General features: G+C 55.5%; 1 protein-coding gene across 3 annotated transcripts in view; it reads left to right on the top strand.

Moving 5' to 3' along the window:
• The first annotated feature begins 1,696 nt into the window (after window positions 1–1,696).
• Window positions 1,697–16,290, top strand: part of KDM4B (lysine demethylase 4B) — a 116,707-nt gene continuing 102,113 nt past the window's right edge. For all 3 annotated transcript variants that reach the window (XM_042250113.1, XM_027969833.2, XM_027969831.2), the window contains exon 1: window positions 1,697–1,815. The gene's annotated coding sequence lies outside the window, so the exon portion shown is untranslated. The remainder of the gene's footprint in view (window positions 1,816–16,290) is intronic.

Raw genomic sequence — 16,290 nt, 5'->3', positions numbered from 1 at the left:
CCATGAGTTGCCCTGCTTTCCTTTCCATAAGACACTGAGTTGTGCACCATCCTGCTGCTGTCCATACGGGTGTAGGGGGGAGTCATTCCTTGACGCGTACTTGTAAATCTACCCCTTTTTAATGGCTACATAGTTAAAAGTATTCCAAAATTAGTTAATTATCTAATCTACAGGTGGATGTTTAGAGCACAACACTGGAAACAAACGAGTACATAACCGCAGCAGCTGCTGCTGCTGCTGCTAAGTTGCTTCAGGGGTGGCCGACTCTGTGCGACCCCATAAACAGCAGCCCATCAAGCTCCCCCGTCCCTGGGATTCTCAAGGCAAGAACACTGGAGTGGGTTGCCATTTCCTTCTCCAATGCATGAAAGTGAAGAGTGAAAGTGAAGTCGCTAAGTCGTGTCCGACTCTTAACGACCCCATGGACTGCAGCCTACCAGGCTCCTCCGTCCATGGGATTTTCCAGGCAAGAGTACTGGAGTGGGGTGCCATTGCCTTCTCCGATAAGTGCCGCAGTATCCTTGAACTAGGCAAGCTCCAAACTCCACAGCCTTTTCAGAGTCCAGGACCTCCGGAAATAGAGCGTAGATGCCCTAGCCACGTTATTATGAAACGCCCAGTTGTCCGATTGACACTCTACCAGATAAAAAGGGGCGTGGCCAGCTACTGCCTGGCATGCAATTAATAACCATCATGATGATCGTGCAAACCTTAATTACATGCTCACTTTGCCAAGTCACATCAAACGATTTACCTGCCTCCTCTCACCTGACTTAAACTTTCCAGGAGAGGGCACACGGTGAGGGATTCTATCGCTCTTGTATCTATTTCACAGGAGAAACGAGGCTCAACAAGGTTACTTCGACCACCGTGAGGCTTGTGGGCCCAGCTGAACTTTGAACTTAAGTCAGGAGGCACCAAAGTCCTCGCCTCTCTTACGTTTTAGGGATCCCGCAGAAGGTCACCTAGCTTTATCCGAAAGCCTTTGCAAAGTTTTGTGGATTGTGACAGAAATGAACTTGGAATTTGTGGCTGGTGGGGGAGAAAGGAGAAATGGAGGCAGAGGCGCTTGCTGTTTGAGTTTTACTTCTCCAGCTCTCAGTGCAAGTTATCTTTGCTATCTCCTGATTGTGAGAATTGGAAAACGTTGAGCCCAGTTTCCGGCTCTGGGTCTCGAACCCCCTCTTCGAAGCCTTCAGGCGCGATGCTGATGCTGTGCTGAGTCTCACGTACTCAGCTGCAGCCTGATAACCGGGGCGGGATTCGGGCCGTGATTGGCACCCGTCCCTGCCAGTCCGCGCCTGAGGCTGATCCTGTAAGCCAATATTCTCTTGCCCCCTTGCGGTCGTTGGGCTGTCCGAGGCGCCCTTGTCAATCCGAGCCCTAGCGCCGTCGGGTTGGTTGCAGCCTCTTAGCTGGCGTGCGTAGCCTGCAATGAGAACCGAGCCGGTCACCGGGCACGTGGGTAGGCGCCGGCGTGTCCCCAGAGGCCGGCCAATGGCGAGGCGAGGCCGGTGGCTGCGCCCGCCCAATCGAGGGGAGCGGGGGCGGGCCGTGCAGTGTTGATGGGCCCGGTGGAGGGGAGGGGCGGAGCTGTCAGCGAAAGCCAATAGGCACGCGGGCGTGGGCTCGGGGGCCAATGGTAGCCGGGGCGGAGCTGGCGCGCGGCCTTATAAGCCCCGCCCGGGGCGCTCGCGGAGGGCTCGGCCGCCAGCGACCGAGCGGGGCCCGGCCCGAGTGGGGCCTGGGGGTGCGACGCCGAGGGCGGGGGAGCGCGCGCCGCTGCTCCGGACCGAGCCGCGCGCGCCGCCTCAGGTGAGCCCGCGGGGAGGCGGCCGCCGCGTCCGAGCGCGGCCCCCACCGTCGCCGCCGCCCCCGCGCCGCGCCCGGGGCTGCGGGCGGGCGGGCGGGCGGGCGCCCGGGACTCGAGGCCCAGGCCTCGGGCGCGGCCTGCTCGGGCCGCGGTCGCCGCGCTTTGTCCGGGCCCGCGAGGCGGTTGGGGGCGTTAACCGCCCGGCCCTGGGCGCCCGCCCGGCCTCGGGCGGGGGCGGTGCGGCTGGACAATGGCGGGGCCAGGGGCGGGAGGCGGGGGCGCCCTCCCGGGGTCGGGGGCGTGCGGGGGCTGGGCCGGGGCGTCCCTGCCGGCCCCGCACAAAAGATGACAGCGTGGGTGGCCCGGCCCGGCTGGCCCTGCTTGGCGAGGCCCTCCTCTTCCATTATTCACAAGAATCCTAATAATTAAAAAAAATAAAGAGACAGAGATCCCAGGCCCTGGGATCAACCCGCCTGCATTTCCGGCCCTTTGGGAACCGGTGGGGTAAACGGGGCGCTTCCCAGTGGTGTCCCCTGAAATGTCCATCATTGCATCTCACCATACTGCCCGAGTCAATCCGCGGTGCCATCGCGGCTTCCAAACTCGCACCCCATTTCCCTGAGCCTCCCCTAAAATAAGCATGCAGTCTGGATTTCTCATTTAAAAAAATGTATCCACTTGCTATGCACAGAACAGTTTCCAGACGCGTTCCCCTAGGGCCTACCCATCTCTGCCCGATCGCCATCTCAAAGCCCCCCTTCTCTGTAGAGGTAAATCCTGGAGTCGCTCCCACGGGGACCCCCTGGGCTGCCCTTTGCCGCCGCTTGGGAGCTGGGGGACGGACTCCTGCCCAAAGGGACCTGCCCCAGATCTTCCAGGGCCTGGGTCTCCACCCAGTGGGCGCGATGACACCAGGCAGAATGGTGTGCAGGTCCACGGGGGCCAAAGTGGAAGGTTCTACCAAGGATTTTTTTTCCCCCGGGAGCGGGGGAGACGTGGACTGCGCCCTGGCGTGTCCCCTCTGTTTGGTCCTGGAGGATCTCTTGTTTTAATAATTCAGGTGCACCTGGGAACTGTTTCCCCAGTTATGAAACTAGTGAGAAGGTTCTGTTAAGTGGAGCCGAACGAGCCTGTTAAGACGTAGTGTGTGCCCTTTTCCATGTGTTTCTGTCCGCGGCATCGATTCAGAAGCTCCTTCGGGTCCCACTGGGAGCCAGCACTGTCTAGGGTCGGAGGTTACTCTCCCTAGCCCTCCGCAGTCATTCCTCCAAATGTCCCCAGGCTGGAGGAAAGCCCTAAGAGGGGCTCATTACAAGAGTCCTCTGGGCTTTGCTGGCTGCCTTGCAAGAGCTGATGGGTCCCCTAATTCTGAAATAATAGCTTCCTTATGAGGCGTCGGGAGGGTTTGTCAACTCCTGGGTCAGCCTTTCCTCGCCACCCTTGCGGAAGCAGTGGGCAGCCTCTTTTCCTCCCGCAGTTTGCTCTTTGGAACCCCGAAAGGATGGAGTGTAAGAATCTGGAGTCAACTTGCGATGATCTGAGGGGAGGGGTTCTGAAACTCGCCGGCCCTCTTTCCGTGTTTCTGATTGGACGCTTGGCAAACGTTGGCGCTCCCCTCTGGTGCAGTGGGCACCTCCACGGTCAGACTGCCCCGCCCCGGGGGGAGGTCACTGAGGGGAGGTCACCCCGAGGGGAGCGGAGGTGCAGTTGGAGAAATGCTCCCAGGTTTCGCAGCGATTCAAGCAGATAACTGTGTCACGCGCTGCGTGTGTGCATGTGTGTGCGTGTGTGTGCGAGCGAGTGTGCGTGTAGCTACTGAGATGATAGGTATACAGGTCTTACTAACAATTGGTTTTCTCACCTTTTCTAATTCTTGCCTCTCTGGGGAGTGGGCCGCTAAGGAGGTGTTAAGAGCTTAAAGGTACAGGCTAATCGGTCATTCGGGACCCCGCCCTCCCTTTGTTGTACTTTTCTGTCTCCTGGTGGAGACTAGTCCCCAGTCCCTCTGGGGTGATGTTGGGGGCCCTCCATGCCCCTCTCTCCCAGGCTGGCCTCTCTGCTGTACTTGACCTCGAATTTCCCCACCTCCTATGCATTTTTTTGCCCCTGCCCTCCTGTGCGCTGCCTCTTCCTGGCCCATCAGAACCCCAGCTCCAGGGAACCCATCTGTTCCTTGGTTCCATCTGACACTCACCTGGCCTGGGCACGTTGTGTTTTGAGCTCTGGGGCAGGTTGCTTGGGTCCCTAACTTCAGGGGGTGCTGGGTCTGGCGGGAGAATATGCCGAGGTGTGGGCATACTGCCCACCGCCAGCCCCCCACCCCCTCACTGGCTCAGGGAGTGGGCATGACAGGCTGAGGGGGTGAGGGCTGATATATGGTCGAATGACCATTTCTGGGTGACTCTCTTCTGGGGATCTGGAAGTGTGTGGGGGGTGGCAGGTTCAGAGTTGTGAGACCTTGCACAGGTTACTTGCTCAAGAGCAAAGCTGAGGGGGTGGTCACCCAACCTTCCCAAACCTCCTGGTCAGGGCTGGTGGGTGGGGTGGATAACAAACTGTGGGCAGACTGCAGGGCTGTGAGGTCCCCACCCTTGCATCTCCCCCTGGGAGCCCCTGGCTGCGCTCCAGAGACCTGCTCGCAGGCTCAGCGCGGCCTTACCATCAGAGCTCTGACCCATCAGAGGGCTTGACCCTGGACTCTTCTGACTTGTATCGTCTGTGCCTGGATTCCTGCCCTGATCTCCATTGCCCAGAGTCTGAAAGACCTACCCCTCCTCTGGGGCAGGCCCCTTCATGACTCTGGGCCTGGCTTTCCTCATCTGTAAGATGGGTATAATAAGAGCCCATGCCAGGGATCCAAGGGAATGAGAGTCAGGGAAGGGCTTCACAGGGCGCCAGGGTGCTCTGTGCTCTGAATCCAGCTCTGGTTTCTCACTGCCCTAGGCCCCTCCCTGCCCTGCCATGCCCGCGCTCAGGACTGGGTTCTCTTGTGGGAGGTTTGCTGTCCTGGACACTGGGGTATTGAGCAGCATCCCTGGCCCCCATCCTGGTGATACCAGTACTCCCTCCCAGTTGTGACAACCACAGACGTCCCCAGACGTGGGCAAGTGCCCTCTAGGGGGCGCTGTTGCCCCCCCCCCCCCCCGTGACCCCCCTCTCACTCTTTAACCTCACAACAGCTTGATATATATAAAATATTTAACCTTGACCCTGATCAACCTCAAATTCTGAGTCCCTTTGTCTGTTTCTTCCCTGACCCCTTCTAAAAAAGAGGCGCTGCTATTTGCAAAGTGTGTCCCTCCCACACTCTGCCAGCTCGCCCCCTGGAGGAGAGGAGCTTGCCTGCAGATGCACCCAGCAGGGGGCCGGCCAGGTGTGAAGTGGGGGTCTCCCGACCTCCACAGGGCCCCCACCCAGGCTTCCACCCACTCCTGGGGTCTGGAAGTGTGTGGGAGGGGCCAGGTTTAGAGCTGCGTGGCCCCTGCCTGTCTGTTGGCTCTGGCCGTTTTCTTCAGGTCGGCTCTGAGGTGAGTCAGTGCTGTCGTCTCTCTTCCTGAGGGTGGTGCCTGCAGCTCTGGGACTGTTACTGTGCCAGCTGCAGGCGCTCTCTGCACAGTGCACTGGACGGCCACACTTACTCACAAAGCTCTGTGCCACTCAAGGCCCGAGGGAATCCGTGAATCGACCGTGTGGTTGGAGGGACTGATTTTGAGTTTACTCCCGGCTTTGATGTGTTCAGGGAGTTTCTCGTGGGCTGGACAAGGCGTCCCAACTAGTCTGTCAATTCCTACTCCGGCTCCCTCGAAGGGCTTTTAGAAACTTGAAAAACCATCTTTCTTTGCTCAGGACCCTCCAGGGGCTTCTTGTCCTTGGAAAAAATTGCAGACCCTCTGAGGGGCCCTCCACTTCCCACCCAGCCCCCATGCCTGCTCCTTTCAGTTGAAACCACCTTAACTACCTTCTCTTCCTGCCTCAGGGCCTTTACACTTGCTGTTCCCTCTGCCAGGATGCTGTTCCCTCAGGTCTCTACCCAGTTGGCTCCTGGTCATTCAGGACTCAGAGAGGCCATCCCTGACCCCGCTGCCCAAGTTCACCCTTTTGTCCACCTTTCTCTCCGTCCTGCCATTCCTTCTTTGTATTCAGCACTACCAGAGATGCACATCCGTCTGTTCACATATTTACTGTCTGTCTCATCCAGTAGGGCCTAAGCCTTTCCTGTAAAGGGCTAGAGAGTGATGATTTTCAGCCTTGCAGGCTGGACAGTCTCCATTCTGACTGCTCCTGTCTACCCTTGTAATACAAAGTACAGAAACCAGTGATTGCGGCTTTGTTCCAATAAAACTTTTATTTGTGGTCACGGAAATGTGAATTCCATGTACATTTCACATGATGAACTGTCTTTCTTCTGTTGATCTTGCCACCCACCCAACCATTAAAAGCCATACAGAAACAGGAGGTGGGTTGGATTTGACCTGTGGGCCATTGGTTGGGCACACCCACAGTAGGATGCGAGGTCCCCACTGTGGGGATGACATCTGTCTTGGTTGCCGTGTGTACCCCCAGCATCTTGGACAGTTCCTGCCCACAGTGGGTGTTCAGTAAACATTCATTTGTTGGATGAATAAGTTTCCATCTTTCCTACAACAAAGTATAGTTGTACTTTATACGTTAAAAATGGGTCTTGGGTTGTTTTGAGGAAATTTAAAGAGCAGGGAATATAAAAAAATGTTCTGGCCCCATCCACCAAAACAATCTCAAAATTCAGAAGAGTAGATGTAGGGACTTCCCTGGTGGTCCAGTGGTTAGGGCTCCAAGCTTCTGCTGCAGGGGCTGCAGGTATGATCCCTGGTCAGGGAACTAAGATCCCGCATGCTGCAAGGCACAACCAAAAAAAAAAAAAAAAAAAAACTGGATGTAAACAAAGGCAAAAATTAATTTCATGGTTGGCCTTGTTGACCTCTCCAGAGTGTCACCTTTCTTTTGCAGCCCCGCAGCAGAAGATTGGGAAGGAGTGTACTCAGCCTAAGCTGTCTGTTTTGATCTGGCAGAGGCTGAGGGTTTAAAAGAAGGATGCTCTTTCCCAATCATTTTGTTTTGTAAGCATCAGACCCACCCTCCTTTGGCCTTCCGTAATGGCTCAGTGGTGGAATCTGACTGCAGTGCAGGAGATGTTGGAGATGTGGCTTTGATCCCTGGGTTGGGAAAATCCCCTGGAGGAGATCATGGCAACCCACTCCAGTATTTTTGCCTGGAGAATCCCAGGGACAGAGAAGCCTGCTGGACTACAGTCCACAAAGTTACAAAGAGTCAGACACAACTGAACCGACAGCACACCACACACATGACCCAACCTCTTTACCAACATCATGCCCCTTCAGAAAGGACAGCGTGGTCCTAGGTTGCAGCCACCCAGCTGCCCGCCTGCCTGGGGACGCTTGTGGGTGTGAGAATTGAGCTTTGTGGGGTGAGTAGAAGAGGGATGGCTGTGGAGAAGAATTGAGTCGGTTAGTGCCCATGGCCTTGCTCCCCCACCACGACTTTTGGGAGCGGAGACAGGCTGACGGGTGATTTCCAAGCTGGGCAGATCATTAGTGGCTTAGATCTGGGTCTGTCCCAGGAGTGTTCTGACTTGTCAAGGAAGCAGACTGTTAATTTACGGTCATGGCTTCTCCAGCTGATTGAAGTAAACAACCTGGAGAGTGTTGCTCAGAACTTCTTTGCTTCCCAAAGTTGCTTTTTAAATTTTTTTGCTGGTCTGTGTCTCTCTCTGCCCCTCCGCCATCTCCTTCTTCCTTCCCGCCTCTTTTCTTTTCCTGTGGCTCCCGTGGCCCCAAGGGCATTGATGAAAAGTTTGCCATGCTGTCTTTGCCTCGAGGGCGGCCTGTGGTTCTCGCAGTGGTCAAGCAAGATCTCTCTGAGACTTGTGTGTGTTTGTTTAGTGGACAAAGAATAAGAATCAGAAAGCGAGGCTCTGAATGGGTCTCTGGTTGTAGCACGGAGCCAGAGGTAATGTGTTTGGCCCCAGCTGCCAGGACTGGTGATTGGTGCTCCAGGTCTCAGGCAAGCCTGGAGGGTGATCTGTGAAGAGGCGATCTGGGGTAGGCAGGCAGGGTTTGTCCCCAGACCCACTTCCTTTCCGTGTTTGCCATTGGGCCCAAGCGAGGGCTGCTCCTGGGCAGGTAGGGGTGGAGGTGGACCCATTTTCATGGTTTTGTGGCTGCTGGCCCTGGTCTCAGGGGAGAGAATGTTGAGAGAAGCGATTTGCAGAGGATGAGCTGGCAGGGGACCTGGAATGGTGCTTTGTGCAGAAGGAAAGCAGGGATCCGGGGGGCCTCCTTTGAGCAGGAGCCAGCCCGAAGCAGCCGGTGGGCTCTTGAGTGGGCTAGAGAGGGGCTGTATGTGCGGCCAGAGCTCAGGACCCTGGCCTGTCTGGGCAACCTATCTGGCGAGGCGGCAGCCTGGGAGCTGCCCCCAGGGTGTCTGGAGGACCCTGGCTGGGCAGCTGGACCGGGACCTGCTCCTTGCATCTTCAGACCCCTGCTCTTCACCCATCTGTCCTTTACAACCCCCTCCAGCAGAAAAGTCGGCCTCCGCCAGCCGGCTCCCTACCCTGCATGGATCTGATTATCTCGGTCACGAGTCAGGAGTGAGCCTTGCTGGTCTCCAGCTTGCGTGTGAGCAAAGACCCTGGAGCTGAAAGTCCTGATTCACTGCTCTGCTCCAGCTCCTTTCCCCAAAGAAGAGGAGGGAGCGGTGAGGAAAGAGAGCTCGGACACCCTCCTGGGAAGGAAGGCGTCTCGTCTCTTGGCCTCCTGGCTGCTTCACCCGTGGCCTGAGCCCAAGCTGAGCTAGAGACCAAGGGGCAGCGTTGTTCTGGAGAAACGGGCTTCTCTGCATGTCTAGACCCCCAGACGGGGCCCCATGGAAGGAAGGGTGGTCGGAAGTCCGGTAGACAAGCTTTGGGGGGGGCGGGTGCAGGCGGGTCTAGGTTGACTAGGGTGGGGAGCGGGGCCCTAGTGGCCTCTGCAAATATCCAGCCATGCTGTTCTTCAACCTCGAGGTGAAGACACAAAATCAGACCCCGCAGCAGCCCTTTCACATGGTCTTAGCCTGGTGGTCAGCAGCTTGGTTTCTCGATCCGACAGACCTGACTCTACAGCAGACCCGCAGCCATCGGGCGTGCGCTGAGCCTGGGTCCATCTGCGTATTTGCTGTCACCCAGCCGGTGGTCCAGCCGCGTGCTCATGGCCAGGTGAACTACATCTCTTTCCTGCCCATGGGGGTCAGGGCCCGCAGTGGGAGCCTGGAGCCGGGCTCTCGGGAGCATCGGGGACAGCAGAGACTGGGGATGCAGAGTGGCTGAGACAGACGCAAACGGAGCACAGGGCCGGGGTGGCATATGCTGCTAGGGTGGCGGCCAGCGGGCGGCAGCAGAGTTGCCACCTGGGCTGAGCCTTGTTGTTATGGGCGAAGTGGCACCAGGCGGAGGACTTGGAGCGGGCACTCGGGGCTCTGCCTGGGAGACCTGCTGGAGGAGGCCAGGGAAGGAGGGAGCTCTCCAGCCCCTTAGGCGTCTCTGGGGACTCCCCATGCCAGGCTCCAAAGGTTAGGGGCAGAGGGCAGCAGCTCTGGCCTCAGGGAGCATAGTCTAGTCAGTGAGGCCAGACCAGAGTTGTTTGAGTCATGTGGGACCAGAGAGGGAGCCACGGATGGCTGCCTGGTGACTGGCTCCGGTGTGCTGACCAGACCTCGAGTTATCTAGGACAGCCGCTCCACAAATGCGCCTGCCCTGCCTTTTTAAAAATATGTTTTTAATTGTGATATTCATCCATGAAATTCATCCTTTTAAAGGGGACAATTCAGTGGCTTTTAGAACATTTACAAAATTGTAAACTGTCACCTTTATCCAATTCCAGAACGTTTTCCTCCCCCCGAAAAGAAAATCCCATACTTGCTAGACAGTCACTCCCCGTGTTCCTCTCCTCCTTGGCGACCAGGAGCCCACTCTCTGTGTCTGTAGACCTGCCTATTCTGGACATTTCCCATCAGTGGACTCACCCTGTGAGTCCCATGTCTGCTGCTTTCACTGAGCATCATGTTCTCAGGGTCTGTTAACGTGGGAGCGAGTCTCAGGGCTTCTGTCCTCTCCGTGGCGCATTGATGCTCCCATGTGTGGGTGGACACGTTGCGTGTTCACTGCCTGCTGTGGGGAGCTGGTAGTTTCTACTTTTTCCTGCCCCTTCTTCTCTGAACCATCTCAGAGTTCCAGAATTTCAGGGCTGGGCATTCAGAATGCTCACCCAGTGCTGTGCCCTCCCACACCCCACCCCGATCCCCCGCACAATCCTTTCCAGGATTCTGCGCCCCGCTCCCCCCACGTCTCGTGCCTGTATGGCCAGTGGGTTTGAACACAAGCTGCTTCCTGGGCCACTTCCCTTTCCTGGTCTGCTCACCCCGGCCCTGAAGGGTTTGTGGGTTGGGTCTTTGAAGGCAGTCCCCTGTGTTGTAAATATCCCCACCACCCCCACAGGGCCCTGTAAGGTACACTAGCCTCTGAGCAGAGTCCTGCCCAGGCTCCCTTGCCTCCAGGGAAAGCGCGGTCATTAGGCTGGGTGATTCGGAAATGCAGCTGGCTTCTCCAGGGACCGCAGGGGCTGGACGGGGTGTGGCTTCATAGCCTCACACAGTGCAGCCAGCCAGCTAGCGTCGGTCCTTCCAGCAGTCACAGAGATGTGACATGCGGATCAGACACTTGCTGCCCCCCCCCCCCCCAGCAGAGGATATAGGAGACCTGGGGGGTCCTGAGTGGCAGGGAGGCAGCTGCCTGTGGCACGGGAGGACCCCGTGGGAGACACGTGTGGACGCTGACGGGATGTCACTGCAGGAACAGCAGACTGTATGGTGCCCCCCGCCAGGCACCGAAACAGGCTTGAACGTGAGAACTGAAACAGCAGAACCCTCAGAAGAGGAACAGGTGAAAGTGTAAACAGTGGCTTTTCTGAGGCATCGCTGCCCAGTAAAGATGCAGAGCAAGCCCCGTGTGTCCTTTAAAGTTTTCTTGAAGGTGAAAGGAAGCAGGAGAAATTAATTTGAATAATGTATTTTATCTAAACCAGTATGCCCCAGAATGTTGCCATTCCAACGTGTGATCATCATAAGAATTGTTAGCGAGCTGTTTTCCTCTTCTTTTCTTGTGGTGCTGTCTTCAACATCCTGTGTACATTTCACATCTCGCGTTGGCCCTGGGTGAGCTGAGCGCTGGGGTGGTGGGGATGCTATATATGGGGGTGCCCATCCCCCACCCCATTCCCACCTGCCTTCTCAGTCCATCAGAAGTTCTGGATCTGTTAGCTTCTAGCTGGGGAGACCAGAGAGACCCAGGAGAAAGCAGCTTGGGGTGAGTGCAGTGGCCTGGCCCGTAGGATGTCGGCTGGAGGGCCAATCCCCATGGGCGGGGTGGCCTGGCCTGGGCCTTGATCCTTCCCATGGACCCTTGTAAGCAGCCTCTCCTCTTTAACCTTGTCCTGCCTAGGTCAGAGCTCAAGGCAGTGCGTGTGTGGCATGGGTGCTGACTGTCCTGGGGGCTTTCAACTTGGGGCTCAGGGTGGTTCTGTGAAGAGAATTGCAGGGACTTGGGGTGCTGCTTTGGCCGTGGGAAAGCTGAGACCTGTGTACAAGCAGAGTTCGGCAGTCACATCCCAGAGCTGCAGTCTTAAGTGGCCTGAGGTATCAAGGTAGGACTACCAGTGGGATCGGCCACTGGAGGCTGGTACCCGCGTGCCTGGCTTGCCTGGGCTTAGATCCCACCTCTGCTGGGTGTGTGCCCTTATCGCCAAAGTGGGGGTGACAGTGGAGAGCTCTGCTTCAAGGGTGGATGAGATTTAACTGAGTTAACCCATGGAAATCCTTCAGGGAAGTAGTTCCCGCCCTGGGGCAGTCCTGCCCCCAGAGGACCCTGGGTGATGTCTGGGAACATCTGGGGTTGTCATGACTAGTAGCGGCTTCTGGCATCAAGTGGGTGAAGGCCAGGAAGACTGCTCAGCGCTCCCTAGGGCCCAGGGTGACCCCCATAGACAGTGACCGGCTCTGATGCCACTGTCTCTCTGGCCCAGGGAGAGCCTTCAGAGATGACAGCGGCAATTTTCCTCTGGGCCTCTGCCTTTCCCTGACTGTGACTCAAGGTGTTGCAAAAGGAGTTTCTAAAATCACTTTCCATCCTGGAATAGCCCATGTTTTCACACTGCTGTTCTGTACTCGTGCAGGGAAGAAAGTTCAGGAACAACAGAGATTACTCAAAGGCACCTTGAAAACAAGTTGGTTTCTTCTCTTCCTGGAGCTTCTTTATGTTAAAGGGGTGGGTGAGAGGGTTTGGCTGGGCTTTTGGACCGGGAAGCTGGGGTGGTGGTCTTTGGGGCGGCTGGACTGGAAGCAGCCAGTGCAGAGCTCAGAGCCCCTTGGCCTGTCCCGCACGCCTCATCCAGGGTCCTCATCCGGTGACTTGGGGTTTGCTGTGGGCCACCTGGCTGAGGACGGGGTTTCTGGGTGAGTGGTGTCCCCCTGGGCAGGATGGTGGAGTTTGCAGATGAGCTCCGGGTGAGGAGGAGGACTGGGTTAGGCGTCCTTGGTGTGGCTGCCAAGATGGGGACGTGGAGCTGTTGCTTTGGGTTCCAGCACCTGCTCCTGAGGCCCCAGGTCTGCCCGTGTTGGTTAGTTTAGCCTTTAGCCAAGAGAAGGCCTGAGAACTTTGGACTGACCAAGCCAGAGTGGCTCTTTTTCTAATAGGACTGCAGGAGAGACGGTCATTGTAAAAATAATGATCTTCCCCATGTAGGCATCAGCAGTTACAGTGAGACAAAACCACATCAGCGAAGGCTGCCGTTGGTCCCTGCTGAGTCCCTGATGTGCGTCCAGGGGGCGGTGTGGCATTGGGGGTCTCTGTGTGCTGCCAGGATCCAGTGGTTGTCTTGGGGGGTGACAGGACATTCTTGTGACCCTGAGAGGCTCAGGCAGTGGTTGGGGAGGCAGGGACTCCCATGTGGGACCTGTGATGTCGCCCTGGGACCAACAGGCAGGGGTCTTGTCACACAGGCTGGCCTCCCGACCCCAGTGTGCTCCAGGTCACTCAAGGGGCAGGGAGTGGGCATTGCTGAGTGGTGGGCCTGCCCCCCCACTCGCCAGACGGGAGAGAGCCTGAACCCATGCTCCCCTTCTGCCTGTAGTGCTGGCTGAGAATGTCCCCCAGACCCGTGGTTTTGTCTGAGCCTCACTGGGCTCCCGTGAACTTGATTGGGGCCATGGAGATGGGCCTGAGTGGAGAGAGTGGCCCAAGAGTGGCCCTTTCTGGAACCTACCAGAACCCTCCTCTGTCTGCCCCCATAGATCTGCATCCAAGCTTTTCTCCCTGGGCACGGAGCAGCCCCACAGCCCTCGCCTGGGATAAAGAGCCCTTGCTAGCGCCCCCTGAATGCTGCTGTGGTGTCCTGGGGTGCTCACCCCCTTGTGGCTCTCAGATGAGCTTGGCGGTAGGGAGGGGCAGTGATGGCCCGAGTGATGGGACTCGGTGAATCATCTTCCCTGGAAAGTGGGGCTGTGCTGGGGTCCCCTGGCACCCCTGTGTACAGAGACCCCTAGCCGTCCAGGCTCTCAGAGGCCCAGGGGACTTTGTGGGGGTGACCAGCTTCTCCAGGGGTCTCTTGGGCCTTAGCCCCAGGCAGTGCTTGGTTTGGAGTCTAAAGCCCTAGCTCAGCAAGTGACCTGAGTGCCTGAACTCTGTCACTGCCACCAACATGGGGTCCCGGTGTCCTCGCATGCCCTCCTTGTTAGGTGACAGCGAGCTGTAAACGGGGTGTGTGTGTTAATAAGTGCTAGTTTTCACCCCTGGTTGCGGCTTCACCTCGTGGGGGCTGTGGTGGAGGAGACAGCAGGAACCCACAGCCCCTGTGGCCTGGGCTCTGCTGTCAGCCGGCCGGCTCCGCGTCAGTCCTGCAGGCCAGGAGCCCTGGAGCTGGCAGGGGGCAGTGGCCCTGTGTGTGATGGGGACCAGGGAGAGGTCTGATCACTAAAGCTGTGGGTGGTGCTTCCTTCATGGTGCACAGGGAAGGCCCCTCCCAGCTAACATTGGGCAGAGATTGAATGACTTGAAGGGGCAGGAAGCTCCTTGTTGAAGCACAGAACATGTGCAGAGGTCCTGAGGTAGAAATGCCGGGGAGGCTGCTGTGAGTGGGAGTGAGTGCGTGCGTGTGGAGTGTCAAGCTCAACTCCCCTGGGAGGTCGAGGTGTGGTCCACGTGCCCAGCCCAGGGGCAGCACTGGCTTCTGGGCCACAGTCGCTCGTCCTGTTGGTTGAGTCAGCCGGCTGTCCCTTTGTTGTTCTCCCTTTTAAATCTTCTCATTTGGGGAGAATTGAGACCTTGCTATTGAGCAGATCATTTCCACCTGGAACCAGGGATTTTGAAATGGAGAAACCTTTGCAGAACCCGGGGCACTCCCTCCCGCCATCTCAAATGCTGTTTTTAACACTATCGTTCTTCCCAGCAGTGCTTCATGGCGGTCCAGTGTCTCATTATGATCCTTGTTGTGAAAATACTATGGTAGGTGTTTCGGGGAAGACATCAGATGAGATGGCAGCAGTCCTGATGGTGGGACATCTCTGAAGGAGATTCGTGAATCCGAATGAGGAAGGGGTCAACATTGTTATGGCTCCCTTTGTTTTATATTTTAAGATTTTTCATTACTAGGAATTTGAACACACAGAAAGGTGCACAGAATCAGATAACCCTGAGTACTCATCACCCAACCCCAGACCATCAACCTGCGTGGCAGTCTGCCCTTCCATCCGTGATGGATTATCCCCTGTATTTTTTTTTTAACATTAAAAAAAAAAATTTACTTAGACCGTGCCACGCAGGTTGTGGGAGCTTAGTTTCCCGACTAGGGGTGGAAACCATGTCCCCTGCAGTGGAAGCTCAGAGTCCTAACCACTGGACCACTAGGGAAGTCCCAGAACATTTTGTTTTTAAAAATTATGGGGACTTCCCTGGCAGTCCAGTGGTTAAAACTTTGCCTTCTAATGTAGGAGGTGTGGGTTCAATCCCTGGTTGGGGAGCTAAGATCCCATGCCTCTCCTGACCAAAAAACCAAACCATAAACAGAAGCAGTATTGTAACAAATTCAATGAAGACTTTAAAAAGGGTCTGCATCAAAAAAGAAAAAAAGAGTTGTGGACTTCCAAGAACTTGCGAAACATAGAACAGGGTGGGTCTCAATGTACTTTTCCCCTGGTGGTGACATTTTGCATGACCAGAATCCACTGTCAAAACCCAGGAACTGGCATCGGTACAGAACACTACAGACCTTACTCAGATTTCCCTCATTTTAGCATGAACTCATTTTTGTGTGTTTCTGTGTGATACCATCACCCGAGCAGACTTGTGTAACCATCATCACAATCAAAATACAGAGCTGTCAAAAAACAAAACAAAACCCTACAGACCTGTCTTATCAACACAGACCAGCTCCCTCTTGCTCCTTCCTTAAAGCATCTCCCACCCAGTTCCCACCCTCAGCCCTCAGCAACCACAGGTCTGTTCTCCAGGTCTATAACCTCGTCACTGTGAGAGATTCAGGGAATTGTAGGTAACCTTTTGGGATTGGTTTTTTTCACATAAGATCCATCTGAGTTGTTGTGTGCATCCACATTCCATTCCTTTTTCATTGCTCGTAGCACTCTAATTATCAAGTATTGTTATTTTAAAAATATTTATTGTTTGTTTACTTGGCTGTGTTGGGTCTTAGCTGTGGGTTCTTTGTTGTGGGACGTGGGCTTCGTGGGCTTCCTTGCGACCAGGGATCAAACCTACTTCCGCTGCATTGGAAGGTGGATCCTTAACCGCTGGACTGCCTGGGAAGCCCCTCCAGTCTTGTTTTATCATCTTTATTTCTGTAAGGTAGGTGGTAGTAGTGATGTCCCGGCTGACATTCCTGATTTTAGCAGTTTGAGCTTTCTCTCTCCTTTCTCTTGATCTTTCTACCTAAATGTTTGTCAGTTTTGTTGATCTTTTCAAAGAACCAACTTTCGGTTTAGTTCATTTTCTCAGTTTTCTATTTCTGTTTTGTTAATTTCTGCTCTGATCTTTGTTATTTCCTTCCTTCTGCTTGCTTTAGGTACTGTTTGCTCTTTTCTTTCCAATGCCTTTAAGGCAGAAGTTTAGATTATTGATCTGAGAGCTTTCGTTTTTGCTTCAAATAGACAGCTATAAATTTCCCTCCCAGTTCTGCTTTTAGCTGTGCTGTGTAAGTTCTGGTTTGTTGTGTCCTTGTTTTCATTCACCTCAAAGTATTTTTTAAAAAATATCTATGTATTTGGGTGCGTCGGGTCTTAGTTGCAGCATGCAGGATCTACGTTGCATTGCGTGGGATCTCCCGTTGCACGCACGGACTCTAGTTGTGACGCAGGCTCCGTCGTATGCAGGGTTAGTC

This window comes from Ovis aries, chromosome 5 (assembly GCF_016772045.2).
Source record: "Ovis aries strain OAR_USU_Benz2616 breed Rambouillet chromosome 5, ARS-UI_Ramb_v3.0, whole genome shotgun sequence".
In the NCBI taxonomy this organism is placed as follows: Eukaryota; Metazoa; Chordata; class Mammalia; order Artiodactyla; family Bovidae; genus Ovis; species Ovis aries.
The sequence above is the reverse complement of the archived record's forward strand: the minus strand, read 5'-3'. Positions and strand labels throughout refer to the sequence as shown.